This window comes from Aegilops tauschii, chromosome 6 (assembly GCF_002575655.3).
Source record: "Aegilops tauschii subsp. strangulata cultivar AL8/78 chromosome 6, Aet v6.0, whole genome shotgun sequence".
Classification (NCBI taxonomy): domain Eukaryota; kingdom Viridiplantae; phylum Streptophyta; class Magnoliopsida; order Poales; family Poaceae; genus Aegilops; species Aegilops tauschii.
The window spans coordinates 321827764-321845347 of NC_053040.3; positions in this window are offsets into that span (position 1 = coordinate 321827764).

Consider the following 17584-nt stretch of genomic DNA (forward strand, 5'->3'; position numbering starts at 1 on the left):
AGGAGACTCTCTATCATGAAGATCATGGTGCTACTTTGAAGCACAAGTGTGGAAAAAGGATAGTAACATTGTCCCTTCTCTCTTTTCTCTCATTTTTTTCATTTTATCTCTCTTTTTTGTGTGGGCTTCTTTAGCCTCTTTTATTTTTTATGAAGTCCGGAGACTCATCCCAACTTGTGAGGGAATCATAACTTCCATCATCCTTTCCTCACATGGGACAATGCTCTAATAATGATGATCATCACACTTTTATTTACTTTCAACTCAAGAATTATAACTCGATGCTAGAACAAAATATGACTCTATATGAATGCCTCCAATGGTGTACCGGGATGTGCTATGATCAAGAGTGACATTTATGAAAAATATGAACGGTGGCCTTGCCACAAATACTATGCCAACTACATGATCATGCAAAGCAATATGACAATGATGGTATGTGTCATAATAAATGGAACGGTGGAAGTTGCATGGCAATATATCTCGGAATGGCTATGGAAATGCCATAATAGGTAGGTATGGTGGCTGTTTTCAGGAAGGGTATATGGTGGGTGTAATGCACCGGCGAAAGTTGCGCGGTACTAGAGAGGCTAGCAATGGTGGAAGGGTGAGAGTGCATATAATCCATGGACTCAACATTAGTCATAAAGAACTCACATACTTATTGCAAAAATTTATTAGCTATCGAAACAAAGTACTACACTCATGCTCCTAGGGGGATAGATTGGTAGGAAAATACCATCGCTCGTCCCCGACCGCCACTCATAAGGAAGACAATCAAAGAATAAATCATGCTGCGACATCATCACATAACAGTTCACCATACGTGCATGCTACGGGAATCACAAACTTTGACACAAGTATTTCTACCAATCCACAATTACTCACTAGCATGACTCTAATATCACCATCTTTACATCTCAAAACAATCATAAGGAATCAAACTTCTCATAGTATTCAATGCTCTTTATATGAAAGTTTTTATTATATCCCTCTTGGATGCCCATCATATTAGGACTAAATTCATAACCTAACCAAATCACCATGCTGTTTAGAGACTCTCAAAATAATATAAGTGAAGCATGATAGTTCAACAATTTATATAAAATAAAGCCACTACTGTGCTAAAAAATGATATAAGTGAAGCACTAGAGCAAAATTGCCTAGCTCAAAAGATATAAGTGAAGCACATAGAGTATTCTAATAAATTCACGATTCATGTGTGTCCCTCTCAAAAGGTGTACAGCAAGGATGATTGTGGCAAACTGAAAAGAAAAGACTCATATCATAGAAGACGCTCCAATGAAAACACATATCATGTGGTGAATAAAAATATAGCCTCAAGTAAATTTACCGATGGATTGAAGATGGAAGAGGGGATGCCATCCGGGGTATCCCCAAGCTTAGATGCTTGGTTGTCCTTTAATATTACCTTGTGGTGCCTTGGGCATCCCCAATCTTAGTCTCTTGCCACTCCTTATCCATAGTCCATCAAATCTTTACCCAAAACTTGAAAACTTCACAACACAAAACTCAACAGAAAACTCATGAGATCCGTTATTATAATAAAATAAATCACCACTTTAGGTACTGTCATGAACTCACTCTTTATTTATATTGATGTAATATCTACTGTATTCCAACTTCTCCATGGTTCATACCCCCGATACTACTCATAGAATCATCAAAATAAGCAAACAACACATAGAAAACAAAATTTGTCAAAAACAGAATAGTTTGTAGTAACCTGTAAACTTCATATACTTATGTAACTCCAAAAATTCTGAAAAATTAGGACAACAGAGGCAATTCATATATCAATCTTGTGTAAACAATTCAAGAATTTATCATGTTCCAGCAGCTCGGATCAATTCTGTTACTAGGCGCAAAAGTTTCTGTTTTTCAGCAAGATCAAATCAACTATCACCAAAGATAATCCCAAAGGTATTACTTGGCTCAAACACTAATTGAAACACCAAAACACAATTACTACAGAGGTAATAATGTGTATTCCCATAAAAACAGGAAAGAAAAATATTGGGTTGTCTCCCAACAAGCACTTTTCTTTAAAGCCTTTTAGCTAGTCGTTGATAATTTTAATGATGCTCACATGAAAGATAGCAATTGAAACACGAAGAGAGCATCATGTAGCACGTGAAAAACAAGTTTAAGTATAACATACTTCCTATGAATAGGCATTTTATAAGCAAACAAATTATCAAGACAAGCAAAAACTAGCATATGTAAAGAAGAAGAAAGAAACACTAGTAATCTCAACATAACGAGAGGCAATTTAGTAACATGAAAATTTCTACAACCATATTTTCCTCTCTCATAATAATTATATGTGGGATCATATTCAAATTCAACAATATAGATATCACATATAATATTCTCTACATGATGCACATCCATGCATAGTTGACACTCTTCCAAAATAGTGGGATCATCATCCAATAAAGTCATGACCTCTCCAAGCCTAATTTTATCAAAAAATTCATAAGATTGATCATTATCCGAAGTAGTGGGATCATTATTACCTAGAGTTGACACTCTTCCAAACCCACTTTCAATATTATCGCAAACATATTTATCATGAAACTTAAATAAATTTTCAAGATCATAAGAAGCATTATCACCCCAATCATGATCATTGCAATAAGTAGCGGACATTGCAAAACTAGCATCCCCAAGCTTGGGGTTTTGCATATTATAGCATAATTGACATTAATAGAATTTATAATAACATCATTGCAATCATGCTTTTGATTCAAGGAACTATCAAGTATGGGTGCAATAGCAATAATCTCATGTTTAACATAAGGAACTATGTCGGGGGAAACGACACCTATGGGATCCCAGGGAATCCCTTCTACAGTTGGCGGGGGCGTGGAGCTGCGCAAAGAGCAGGTCTAGCAATCAGCGCGAGGGGATTTTTTACCCAGGTTCGGGCCACAAACGATGCGTAAAACCCTAGTCCTGCTTGTTTGTGTTTATTTGGTGTTCTTCCGTTCTTGGACTAGCTACTATGCGTGCCTAGACCAAAAAGTCCGAATCCCTCCACAGTACGCCTCGGGCCTCCTTTTATATGTCAAAGGAGTCACCACAAGGGCACACAGGAGGTGGAAAGTATCTGCAGTGTACAAGTTTACCGCCTGACACCATAAGACAAACACATTTAATGCGTTGCCTACATGCCCTCTTGCTTTATCGGGGGTGGCAACAGAGCTCGTCCCGTCCATCGCCGCCTCGCCTTGCTTCGACGCGCGTCCAAGCAGACGAGGCATGCAGCACCATGCTGGGTGGCTGGTCGCTACGCTGGTGCAGTGACAGGGTCTTCACGAAGATCTGCATTTCACCACGCGGGTGCTTGACTAGTTGGTCTAGAAGCTGCATGCTGCCACGCAGGTGCTTGACTAGTTGGCCTAGAAGCTGCATGCTGCCATGCAGGCGCTTGACTAGTTGGCCTAGAAGATGCATGCTGCCACACAGGCGCTTGCGTAGTTGGTGGGCTGGTTGCCGCGTCGAAACGACCGCGGGGCAGCGAAACGTCGGTGGGTGCGGGCCTAGCCGTGGCCCCGCAGATGCCCCCGGCAAGGGTCTTGCCGGGATCTCGTGGGCGTCCCCGGCAAGGATCCTACCGGGGTCTTCGGCCGTCCCCGGCTAGGATCTTGCCGGGGGGTCTTCGTCTTCTAGTTCTTATCCAGACCCGCAGGCCTTTGGTCTTCACAAAGATCTGCATGCCACCACGCGAGCGCCCCTGAGTCTTGGTCTCGACGTTGTCGATGGTTTCAGAACCCTCAGGCTGAAGGGTGGCGGCCTTGCTGGTGTTGGGCAAGTCGCCCCGACAAGGCTCTTGCCAGGGCTGTGTAGGCCGCCCCGGCAAGGGTGTCGCCTGGGGAAGCCCATCTTGCCCCTTCGCTCTTCATGCCTCTGGCTTGAGTGCTACCTTGGTAGTCCAATACCTTTGTTTCTTCTGCCTTGCCAAGCATGGCCGCAAGTGTGGCTACGACCGCCCGTGCACAAGTAAAAGGGGTACAGAAAGGCCCCTACTTTTGTACATCGACAGGAGCCCCCGGGCCTGGGCCACACATAAGTGCGAAGCGTTGTTGGGCCAGGCCCAGAACGGTGCATGGGTACGTGTGGCAGAGTTTTATCCGCAGTAACTTCTTCGACAGTTGCGCCTCCCCACGACCCGCATTGAGTGCGTGACGTGGGGGTCGTGCATGGAACGGTCGAAGCACGCTTGCGTCACCCTGTGGTAAATAGTAAAGAGGCGGCCCACGTCTTCCCCATAAAAAAGAGGAAACCGCAGGGGTGCTGCTCATTTACCCTCCGCGTCCTTTCCAATCTTGGAACCGTTGTTCCCCTCTTCTTCTTCAAGCGCAAATCAGAGCTTTCGCCTCTTCTCGCCGCCACCGTGCTCCCATTGCCCTTGATCCCTCACCCCCTCTCAGCCACCATGGCGCCCAAGGCAAGCAAGGGCAAAGGAGCGGCCAAGGACGCCGGGGGGAAGGAGGCGCCGGAGAGCGAGTTGGTGGAGCTGCGGACGCAGTACGCCCTCTTCACCTCGACGGTCGATGCGCTCACCCACAAGGATAAGTTTAGGCCCCTGTGGGGGAGGGAGACGTCGGGTATCCCGCCACGCGCATCATCCCTGCCTCCTTCGCCAAGCCTGGTCCAAATCGATATCCTTTCTTTGTCGACTACTTCTCCTGTGGGCTCTGCCCTTCCTTTCTCAGATTTCTTTAACGACATCATGCACACCTATGGCTTCCACCTTCTGGACCTTACGCCAAACGCCGTGGCGTGCATGGCCTTCTTTGCCCATCTTTGCGAGGGCTTTGCCGGAGTGCACCCTAGCATGGCGCTCTTCCGCCACTACTTCACCCCTCGCATCCAGCCAGGGGGCGCCATCTTTGGCTGCATCACTTGGATCTCGATGACCCAGAGCAGGGGCACGTGCCTGGAGGGTGCCCAGAAGGAGAGGTGGGACGAGTGGCGGGGTCGGTGGTGCTGGATCGAGGAGACATATTCGCAGGAGTTCTGTCGGGTACGTCGGAGGCCGCCGGTCCGCGGCAAGGACTGGGGCGAGCTCGACGCCGACGACAAGAAGCTCATGGTTGCCACCACCAAGATCCATTGCCTCACCTTGACGGGCTCACTCTTGAGATGATCGGGGCCGACTTCATCCGCCCCCGGATTGCCCCACTGCATAATAAGGGGAGGCCGGCCTGGGACTTCAGGAATGCGGCCGATATCATGAGGCTCTGCCCCGGCCTGAACCACAACTTCACGGTGTTGCAGCATGCTCATCTTTGTCAGAGCCTTTTCCAGCTCAAGGTTGACAAGGTCGGCAGGGTCGAGAGGACCGGCAAGGCCGCCAAGGCCGAAAAGTCTGACAGCCTGTTCGGGTTGCCAGCGGCGGTAGTCCCGTTGAGCAACAACTCTTGCCTGACCGCCATCTGTTGGGGAATGTAGTAATTTCAAAAAAATTCCTACGCACACGCAAGACCATTGTGATGCATAGCAACGAGAGGGGAGAGTGTTGTCCACTTACCCTCGTAGCCGAAAGCGGAAGCGTTATCACAACGCGGTTGATGTAGTCGTACGTCTTCACGATCAGACCGATCAAGTACCGAACGCACGGCACCTTCGAGTTCAGCACACGTTCAGCTCGATGACGTCCCTCGAACTCCGATCCAGCCGAGTGTTGAGGGAGAGCTTCCTCAGCACGACGGCGTGGTGACGATGATGATGTTCTACCGACGCAGGGCTTCGCCTAAGCTCCGCAACGATATTATCGAGGTGTAGTATGGTGGAGGGGGGCACCGCACACGGCTAAAATATCATATATCAATTGTGTGTCTCTGGGGTGCCCCCTGCCCCCGTATATAAAGGAGCAAGGGGGAGGCAGCCGGCCAAGGGGAGTGGCGCGCCAAAGGGGGGAGTCCTACTCCCACCGGGAGTAGGACTCCTCCTTTCCTTGTTGGAATAGGAGAAGGGAAGGCAGAAGGAGAAAGAAGGAAGGGGGCGCCCCCCTCCCTAGTCCAATTCGGACTAGTCCATGGGGAGGGGTGCGGCCACCCTTTGGGGTCTTTCTCTCCTTTCCCGTATGGCCCATTAAGGCCCAATACGAATTCCCGTAACTCTCCGGTACTCCGAAAAATACCCGAATCACTCGGAACCTTTCTGAAGTCCGAATATAGTCGTCCAATATATCGATCTTTACGTCTCGGCCATTTCGAGACTCCTCGTCATGTTCCCGATCTCATCCGGGACTCCGAACTCCTTCGGTACATCCAAACTCAATAAAACTGTCATCGTAACGTTAAGCGTGCGGACCCTACGGGTTCGAGACTATGTAGACATGACCGAGACACCTCTCCGGTCAATAACCAATAGCGGGACCTAGATGCCCATATTGGCTCCCACATATTCTACGAAGATCTTTATCGGTCAGACCGCATAACAACATATGTTGTTCCCTTTGTCATCGGTATGTTACTTGCCCGAGATTCGATCGTCGGTATCTTGATACCTAGTTCAATCTCGTTACCAGCAAGTCTCTTTACTCGTTCCGTAATACATCATCACGCAACTAACTCATTAGTCACAATGCTTGCAAGGCTTATAGTGATGTGCATTACCGAGTGGGCCCAGAGATACCTCTCCGACAATCGGAGTGACAAATCCTAATCTCGAAATACGCCAACCCAACAAGTACCTTTGGAGACACCTGTAGAGCACCTTTATAATCACCCATTTACGTTGTGACGTTTGGTAGCACACAAAGTGTTCCTCCGGTAAATGGGAGTTGCATAATCTCATAGTCATAGGAACATGTATAAGTCATGAAGAAAGCAATAGCAACATACTAAACGATCGGGTGCTAAGCTAACGGAATGGGTCAAGTCAATCACGTCATTCTCCTAATGAGGTGATCCCGTTAATCAAATGACAACTCATGTCTATGGCTAGGAAACATAACCATCTTTCATTAACGAGCTAGTCAAGTAGAGGCATACTAGTGACACTCTGTTTGTCTATGTATTCACACATGTATTATGTTTCCGGTTAATACAATTCTAGCATGAATAATAAACATTTATCATGATATAAGGAAATATATAATACTTTATTATTGCCTCTAGGGCATATTTCCTTCAGTCTCCCACTTGCACTAGAGTCAATAATCTAGTTCACATCGCCATGTGATTTAACATCAATAATTCACATCACCATGTGATTAACACCCATAGTTCACATCTCTATGTGACCAATACTCAAAGGGTTTACTAGAGTCAATAATCTAGCTCACATCGCTATGTGATTAACACCCAAAGAGTACTAAGGTGTGATCATGTTTTGATTGTGAGATAATTTTAGTCAACGGGTCTGTCACATTCAGATCCGTAAGTATTTTGCAAATTTCTATGTCTGCAATGCTCTGCACGGAGCTACTCTAGCTAATTGCTCCCACTTTCAATATGCATCTAGACCGAGACTTTGAGTCATCTAGATTAGTGTCAAAACTTGCATCGACGTAACCCTTTACGACGAACCTTTTGTCACTTCCATAATCGAGAAACATGTCCTTATTCCACTAAGGATAATTTTGACCGCTGTCCAGTGATCTACTCCTAGATCACTATTGTACTCCCTTGCCAAAATCAGTTGTAGGGTATACAATAGATCTGGTACACAGCATGGCATACTTTATAGAACCTATGGCCAAGGCATAGGGAATGACTTTCATTCTCTTTCTATCTTTTGCCGTGGTCGGGTTTTGAGTCTTACTCAATTTCACACCTTGTAACACAGGCAAGAACTCTTTCTTTGACTGTTCTATTTTGAACTACTTCAAAATCTTGTTAAGGTATGTACTCATTGAAAAAACTTATCAAGCGTCTTGATCTATCTCTATAGATCTTGATGCTCAATATGTAAGCAGCTTCACCGAGGTCTTTCTTTGAAAAACTTCTTTCAAACACTCCTTTATGCTTTGCAGAATAATTCTACATTATTTCCGATCAACAATATGTCATTCACATATACTTATCAGAAATGCTGTAGTGCTCCCACTCACTTTCTTGTAAATACAGGCTTCACCGCAAGTCTGTATAAAACTATATCCTTTGATCAACTTATCAAAGTGTATATTCCAACTCCGAGATGCTTGCACCAGTCCATACATGGATCGCTGGAGCTTGCATATTTTGTTAGCACTTTTAGGATTGACAAAACCTCCTGGTTGCATCATATACAACTCTTCTTTAATAAATCCATTAAGGAATGCAGTTTTGTTTATCCATTTGCCATATTTCATAAAATGCGGCAATTGCTAACATGATTCAGACAGACTTAAGCATAGATACGAGTGAGAAACTCTCATCGTAGTCAACACCTTAAACTTGTCGAAAACCTTTTGCGACAATTCTAGCTTTGTAGATAGTAACACTACGATCAGCGTCCGTCTTCCTCTTGAAGATCCATTTAATCTCAATGGCTCGTCGATCATTGGGCAAGTCAATCAAAGTCCATACTTTGTTCTCATACATGGATCTCATCTCAGATTTCATGGCCTCAAGCCATTTTGCGGAATCTGGGCTCACCATCGCTTCTTCATAGTTCGTAGGTTCGTCATGGTCTAGTAACATAACCTCCAGAACAGGATTACCGTACCACTCTGGTGCGGATCTTACTCTGGTTTACCTACGAGGTTTGGTAGTAACTTGATCTGAAGTTACATGATCATCATCATTAACTTCCTCACTAATTGGTCTAGGAGTTACAGGAACAGATTTCTGTGATGAACTACTTTCCAATAAGGGAGCAGGTACAGTTACCTCATCAAGTTCTACTTTCCTCCCACTCACTTCTTTCGAGAGAAACTCCTTCGCTAGAAAGGATCCATACTTAGCAACGAATGTCTTGCCTTCGGATCTGTGATAGAAGGTGTACCCAACTGTCTCCTTTGGGTATCCTATGAAGACACATTTCTCCGATTTGGGTTTGAGCTTATCAGGATGAAACTTTTTCACATAAGCATCGCAACCCCAAACTTTAAGAAACGACAACTTTGGTTTCTTGCCAAACCACAGTTCACAAGACGTCGTCTCAACGGATTTAGATGGTACCCTATTTAACGTGAATGTAGCTGTCTCTAATGCATAACCCCAAAACGATAGTGGTAGATCGGTAAGAGACATCATATATCGCACCATATCTAATAAAGTACGGTTACGATATTCGGACACACCATTACACCGTGGTGTTCCAGGTGGCGTGAGTAGTGAAACTATTTCACATTGTTTTAACTGAAGGCCAAACTCGTAACTCAAATCTTCTCCACGATCAGATCGTAGAAACTTTATTTTCTTGTTACGATGATTTTCCACTTCACTCTGAAATTCTTTGAACTTTTCAAATGTTTCAGACTTATGTTTCATTAAGTAGATATACCCATATCTGCTCAAATCATCTGTGAAGGTGAGAAAATAACGATACCCGCCGCAAGCCTCAATATTCATTGGACCACATACATCAGTATGTATGATTTCCAACAAATCTGTTGCTCGCTCCCTTGTTCCGGAGAACGGCGTTTAGTCATCTTGCCCATGAGGCATGGTTCGCAAGTACCAAGTGATTCATAATCAAGTGATTCCAAAAGTCCATCAGTATGGAGTTTCTTCATGCGCTTTACACCAATATGACCTAAACGGCAGTGCCACAAATAAGTTGCACTATCATTATTAACTTTGCATCTTTTGGCTTCATTATTATGAATATGTGTATCACTACGATCGAGATCCAACAAACCATTTTATTGGGTGTATGACCATAGAAGGTTTTATTCATGTAAACAGAACAACAATTATTCTCTAATTTAAATGAATAACCGTATTGCAACAAACATGATCAAATCATATTCATGCTCAACGCAAACACCAAATAACACTTATTTAGTTTCAACACTAATCCCGAAAGTACAGGGAGTGTGCGATGATGATCATATCAATCTTGGAACTACTTCCAACACACATCGTCACCTCGCCTTTTACTAGTCTCTGTTTATTCTGCAACTCCCGTTTCGAGTTACTACTCTTAGCAACTGAACCAGTATCAAATACCGAGGGGTTGCTATAAACACTAGTAAAGTATACATCAATAACATGTATATCCAGTATACCTTTGTTCACTTTGCCATCCTTCTTATCCACCAAATAGTTGGGGTAGTTCTGCTTCCAGTGACCAGTCCCTTTGCAGTAGAAACACTTAGTCTCAGGCTTAGGTACAGACTTGGGCTTCTTCACTTGAGTAGCAACTTGCTTGTCGTTCTTTTTGAAGTTCCCCTTCTATCCCTTTGCCCTTTTCTTGAAACTAGTGGTCTTGTTAACCATCAACACTTGATGCTCTTTCTTGATTTCTACCTTCGTCGATTTTAGCATCGCGAAGAGCTCGGGAATTACTTTCGTCATCCCTTACATACTATAGTTCATCACGAAGTTCTACTAACTTGGTGATGGTGACTAGAGAATTCTGTCAATCACTATTTTATCTGGAAGATTAACTCCCACTTGATTCAAGCGATTGTAGTACCCAGACAATCTGAGCACATGCTCACTGCTTGAGCTATTCTCCTCCATCTTTTAGCTATAGAACTTGTTGGAGACTTCATATCTCTCAACTCGGGTATTTGCTTGAAATATTAACTTCAACTCCTGGAACATCTCATATGGTCCATGACGTTCAAAACGACTTTGAAGTCCCGATTCTAAGCCGTTAAGCATGGTGCACTAAACTATCAAGTAGTCATCATATTTAGCTAGCCAAACGTTCATAACGTCTGCATCTGCTCCTGCAATCGGTCTGTCACCTAGCGGTGCATCAAGGACATAATTCTTCTGTGCAGCAATGAGGATAATCCTCAGATCACGGATCCAATCCGCATCATTGCTACCAACATCTTTCAACATAATTTTTCTCTAGGAACATATCAAAATAAATAGGGAAGCAACAACGTGAGCTATTGATCTACAACATAATTTGCAAAAATACTATCAGGACTAAGTTCATGATAAATTTAAGTTCAATTAATCATATTACTTAAGAACTCTCACTTAGATAGACATCCCTCTAATCCTCTAAGTGATCACGTGATCCATATCAACTAAACCATGTCCGATCATCACGTGAGATGGAGTAGTTTCAACGGTGAACATCACTATGTTGATCATATCTACTATATGATTCACGCTCGACCTTTCGGTCTCCGTGTTCCGAGCCCATATCTGCATATGCTAGGCTCGTCAAGTTTAACCTGAGTATTCTGCGTGTGCAACTGTTTTGCACCCGTTGTATTTGAACGTAGAGCCTATCACACCCGATCATCACGTGGTGTCTCAGCACGAAGAACTTTCGCAACGGTGCATACTCAGGGAGAACACTTTTATCTTGAAATTTTAGTGAGAGATCATCTTATAATGCTACCGTCAATCAAAGCAAGATAAGATGCATAAAGGATTAACATCACATGCAATCAATATAAGTGATATGATATGGCCATCATCATCTTGTGCTTGTGATCTCCATCTCCGAAGCACCGTGCTCGTGATCTCCATCTCCGAAGCACCGTCATGATCACCATCGTCACCGGCGCGACACCTTGATCTCCATCGTAGCATCATTGTCGTCTCGCCAACTATTGCTTTACGACTATCGCTACCGCTTAGTGATAAAGTAAAACAATTACATGGCGATTGCATTTCATACAATAAAGTGACAACCATATGGCTCCTGCCAGTTGCCGATAACTCGGTTACAAAACATGATCATCTCATACAATAAAATATAGCATCATGTCTTGACCATATCACATCACATCATGCCCTGCAAAAACAAGTTAGACGTCCTCTACTTTGTTGTTGCAAGTTTTACGTGGCTGCTACGGGCTTTAGCAAGAACCGTTCTTACCTACGCATCAAAACCACAACGATAGTTTTTCAAGTTGGTGCTGTTTTAACCTTCGCAAGGACCGGGCGTAGCCACACTCGGTTCAACTAAAGTGAGAGAGACAGACACCCGCCAGTCACCTTTAAGCAACGAGTGCTCGCAACGGTGAAACAAGTCTCACGTAAGCGTACGCGTAATGTCGGTCCGGGCCGCTTCATCTCACAATACCGCTGAACCAAAGTATGACATGCTGGTAAGCAGTATGACTTATATCGCCCATAACTCACTTGTGTTCTACTCGTGCATAGCATCAACGTATAAAACCAGGCTCTGATACCACTGTTGGGGTATGTAGTAATTTCAAAAAATTTCCTACGCACACGCAAGACCATGGTGATGCATAGCAACGAGAGGGGAGAGTGTTGTCCACGTACCCTCGTAGACCGAAAGCGGAAGCGTTATCACAACGCGGTTGATGTAGTCGTACGTCTTCACGATCTGACCGATCAAGTACCGAACACACGGCACCTCCGAGTTCAGCACACGTTCAGCTCGATGACGTCCCTCGAACTCCGATCCAGCCGAGTGTTGAGGGAGAGTTTCGTCAGCACGACGGCGTGGTGACGATGATGATGTTCTACCGATGCAGGGCTTCGCCTAAGCTCCGCAACAATATTATCGAGGTGTAGTATGGTGGAGGGGGGCACCGCACACGGCTAAAATATCATATATCAATTGTGTGTCTCTGGGGTGCCCCCCTGCCCCCGTATATAAAGGAGCAAGGGGGAGGCAGCCGGCCAAGGGGAGTGGCGCGCCAAAGGGGGGAGTCCTACTCCCACCGGGAGTAGGACTCCTCCTTTCCTTGTTGGAATAGGAGAAGGGAAGGGAGAAGGAGAAAGAAGGAAGGGGGCGCCCCCCCTCCCTAGTCCAATTCGGACTAGTCCATGGGGAGGGGTGCGGCCACCCTTTGGGTCTGTCTCTCCTTTCCCGTATGGCCCATTAAGGCCCAATACGAATTCCCGTAACTCTCCGGTACTCCGAAAAGTACCCGAATCACTCGGAACCTTTCCGAAGTCCGAATATAGTCGTCCAATATATCGATCTTTACATCTCGGCCATTTCGAGACTCCTCGTCATGTCCCCGATCTCATCCGGGACTCCGAACTCCTTCGGTACATCAAAACTCAATAAAATTGCCATCGTAACGTTAAGCGTGAGGACCCTACGGGTTCGAGAACTATGTAGACATGACCGAGACACCTCTCCAGTCAATAACCAATAGCAGGACCTGGATGCCCATATTGGCTCCCACATATTTTACGAAGATCTTTATCGGTCAGACCGCATAACAACATACGTTGTTCCCTTTGTCATCAGTATGTTACTTGCCCGAGATTCGATCGTCGGTATCTCGATACCTAGTTCAATCTCGTTACCAGCAAGTCTCTTTACTCGTTCCGTAATACATCATCCTGCAACTAACTCATTAGTCACAATGCTTGCAAGGCTTATAGTGATGTGCATTACCGAGTGGGCCCAGAGATACCTCTCCGACAATCGGAGTGACAAATCCTAATCTCGAAATACGCCAACCCAACAAGTACCTTTGGAGACACCTGTAGAGCACCTTTATAATCACCCATTTACGTTGTGACGTTTGGTAGCACACAAAGTGTTCCTCCGGTAAACGGGAGTTGCATAATCTCATAGTCATAGGAACATGTATAAGTCATGAAGAAAGCAATAGCAACATCTAAATGATCGGGTGCTAAGCTAACGGAATGGGTCAAGTCAATCACGTCATTCTCCTAATGAGGTGATCCCGTTAATCAAATGAAAACTCATGTCTATGGCTAGGAAACATAACCATCTTTGATTAACGAGCTAGTCAAGTAGAGGCATACTAGTGACACTCTGTTTGTCTATGTATTCACACATGTATTATGTTTCCGGTTAATACAATTCTAGCATGAATAATAAACATTTATCATGATATAAGGAAATATATTATACTTTATTATTGCCTCTAGGGCATATTTCCTTCACCATCATCGCCATGATACCGGTTTTCAACGCGCACGGCCTCGATTCGAACTGGGCTGAGCCAAAGGTGGAGCTGGTGCACACATTCTTCGAAAACTTGTCGGAGAGGTATGTTCGTGATGAGCCATAGCTCATCCGCGACACCACTGAGGAAGAGCTAGCGTACATTGCCGCCAGGGCGGAGGAGGCTTCACTTGCTGAGGAGGCCGGCAGCCTCGGCACTTTGGAGGATGAGGCCGACGTGGCCGCAGAAGAGAAGAAGTTTGCCGGGTGGACGGGGTCTGCTGGGGAACCCAGCGGCGCCGACGCTGGGGTTCCCCTTGTTAAAGAAGCGGTCGAGGAGTCGGACGAAGAGGAGACTGATGCGGATGACTCCTTGGCCCCAGGGAAGAAACGCGTCCTGCGGCGGGCTGGTTCCGGCGAGCCGGTTCGGCCCGGCAAGACCGCGCAGCGGGAACGGGCCCAGGCGCAGCCTGTGCACCAGACGAGGGCTACGGCAGCGAAGAAGGCCGCGGCCGCTGCCTCCTCCTCGTCCAAGCGGCCCAGGACTCCATCCCCTTATCCTTCCCTTGCGTATGCCGCCCGAAGGCCGATTTCAATCTTGGGTCCTTTAGCCCGAAGAGGAAGAGGAGGCCAGCGGAGGAGGACGAGTAAGCATCCTGCCCCTCATCATTTCCTGACCCTCCGTCCACGCTATCTTTCCCTAACTTAATCTTATGTTCACAGTGACACGGAGACGCTGGCCCAGAGGGCGGCGATGAGAGCCAAAGCTTCGGCGAGCCTCCTGTGAGCACTCCGCGCACACCGGCGTTGGTGGTGATCAGCCCGGACAACAGCCCTCAGCGCAGCCCCCGCTTCAGCCCCCAGTGTGAGTCTGTTATCCACCCCTCATCGACGGGCGTTGGGGTGTGTATCCTTGGTGCTGACCTTGTCGGGTTCGCAGGAGGAGAGCGGCAACAGGAGGAGCCACTGAGGGCCGCCCCTGACGCACCGCCCCCGTCAACCACGCCACCCAGAGGGGTTTCACCGGCAAGGGCATCTACCGCCGAGCCCACGCGCATGGAGGAAGGGGGCAAGCTTGGGTGCTGGTGGCTCCGTCCCAGCAAAGAACATTGGCGGGGAGGGAACCACTTCTTCTCAGTTCGGCACGGGTAAGTTGCCTGCCTCCCGTCCCTTGCTATCTCTGCCATGCGATGTTCTTTCTCTTCTTTGTTCTGAACTTTGATTTTGGCCTCGCTTCATTCTCCTTTCTGGTTTCCAGACCCTCCCTTGACGGACCAGGTAGACATCGACACTGTCATGGAGGAGGTCGCCAAGGATGCCGAAGTTGAGGCCACCAAGATCGCGGCTAGGGAAGCTGCCAAGTTCGCTGCCGAGGAGGCCGCCAAGGGGCCTGCCGGGGAGGGGGTGGCCGACGACCAACCTTCCTCCCCTGCAGCCCCCGCCCCGGGTAAGTACTTGAGGGTGGGCGATGATCTGTTCATCCGCCTCCCATGGACGGCAAGCACCAGAGCGCCAGCCGAAGGGGAGGTTTTTGACGATGAGGCGCTCGCCACGGCTGGGCTCCAGGTTGTTGACGAACTGGGCGCCAGCGGTGGCGGTTCCCAAGAGGAGCAGCTCCTCCGGGCCATGAGCGCCAATTTCCAGAAGCTTCAGGCGCTCCACCGTGCCCGCCAGGATAAGGTGAACTCCAGGATGGTGGCTGTGGACAAGGCAGAACCAGATTTTCAGGAGCGCATCGCTCAGACGCAAGTCTGGTTCGGCGAGGCCCGGCAAGAACTGAGGGTTGCCCAAGATCAGTTGGATGAGCGCAAGCGAGAGCACCTCCTGAAGCAGGCCGACATCGAGAGGGCCCAAGAGGCGGCGAAGGAACAGGCTGCCAAGGACGAAGCCAACCGGCGGCAGCAGCAAGCTTTGCTGGACACCCAGGAGGAAGAACTCGTTGCTCGTGAACAAGCGCTTGCTGCCACACTCCACGGCAAGGACGAGGAAATCGAGAAGCTTGTCGCGCAGCGGACCCAAGAGCTGGAGCGGAAGCACAAGGATGCACTTGATGCTCTGGCCCTGGACCAAGCAGGCATGGTGGAGAAGCTGGAGCTGGAGCGGGAGGAGCTGGAGAAGGAGATCTCAAAGCTGACGGAGGACATGGACACGGCTAACCGCACTCTGGTGGATTTGCAGGTCGCCGTCTCCGACAAGACCAAACTGCTCTCCGAGGCCAGCGACTCCATCGATGATCTGAAGCTGAAACTAGACACCTTGGAAGGGACGCTTTCGGAGGTCAGGGCCCGTGAGGAGACCCTGAACAAGGCCCCTGAGGGGGAGAGGCTGCTGCGGCAGGATGCCGCCGCCGCCCACAAGGACTATGTGGACAGCATAAATCTCTGGACCGGCCGCCTCATTGACGTTGCAGAGAGGCTCACCATACAGCTAGCCCTCATGGACATGCCGAACTTCAGGTACTCCCAGGAGGCGAACATAAGCCCCAGTGACAGCCTGACCTTGTTCTTCGAGTGCGTCCTCGACGCCCCGGAACAGCTCCGCTCTAGTCAAGAGACTTATCTGGCCAATGAGGCTCGGAAGCTTTGCCGGGGCGCCCTGACCAAGGTACTCACCAAGGTGGCATTCTGGTACCCCAGCGTCGACTTCGCCAATGCGCTTGAGAGTTTGCCGGAGGATGCAGACCTCGAGGCACTCGAAGAGCGTATCGAGCCCATCATCAGCTGCGTTGACGGAGTCAAGAGGTTGGAAGGCCAGTGCCAGGACTAGCCACCCCGTTTCTAATTGCCGCTGCGAGTTCATGACCAAGACAATTTTATCTTAAGTTGGAACCGCGACAACCGCTGATGTAATATAACTTTGCAGTATTTTGAAATAGCGCATGCTATCTTTCTGTTTGATCTTTCTTTGTATGTAAACACCCTATGCTTAGTTGGATAGGTTTGCCGGCGTGTAAACTCGTGCTGTGGCGCTTTGAGGAAGGGATCCTTAGCAGCCTATCGGGGGCGCTTGCTGCCGGGCAAGCCACCTTGTCATTCTCGGCGCAGCCGCTTGAACTGTTGAGCGGACTCGAAACAGAACAAGGGCGTTGCCAACAGCGGAAGGGTTCCCTTGCGTGCAGGTTTTCCATACAAGGAGAAAAATCCTTCAAGAAAAATAACCCTATAAAAAAGGAAATTGCTCAAGGTTTTGCGTTGCTTAGCTTTTCCGTCGCCACGCGGATGGTTGTTGCGGCCGCAGACTGCACCGCTCGCCTGGCTGATGGCACCGGAGTGTGGCTGGTTGCTGCTGCCCTCTTCTTCGAAGCCAGCACGATGAAGGAGTCGATGCGTTGACGTTTAGACCAGATTTTCACAGCCTCTGCGCCCCCTACCTGGCGGGCCAAAGATGTCGGGGGAAACGACACCTAAGGGATCCCAGGGAATCCCTTCTACGGTTGGCGGGGGCATGGAGCTGCGTAAAGAGCAGGTCTAGCAATCAACGCGACAGGATTTTTACCTAGGTTCGGGCCGCAAACGATGCGTAAAACCCTAGTCCTGCTTGTCTGTGTTTATTTGGTGTTCTTCCGTTCTTGGACTAGCTACTA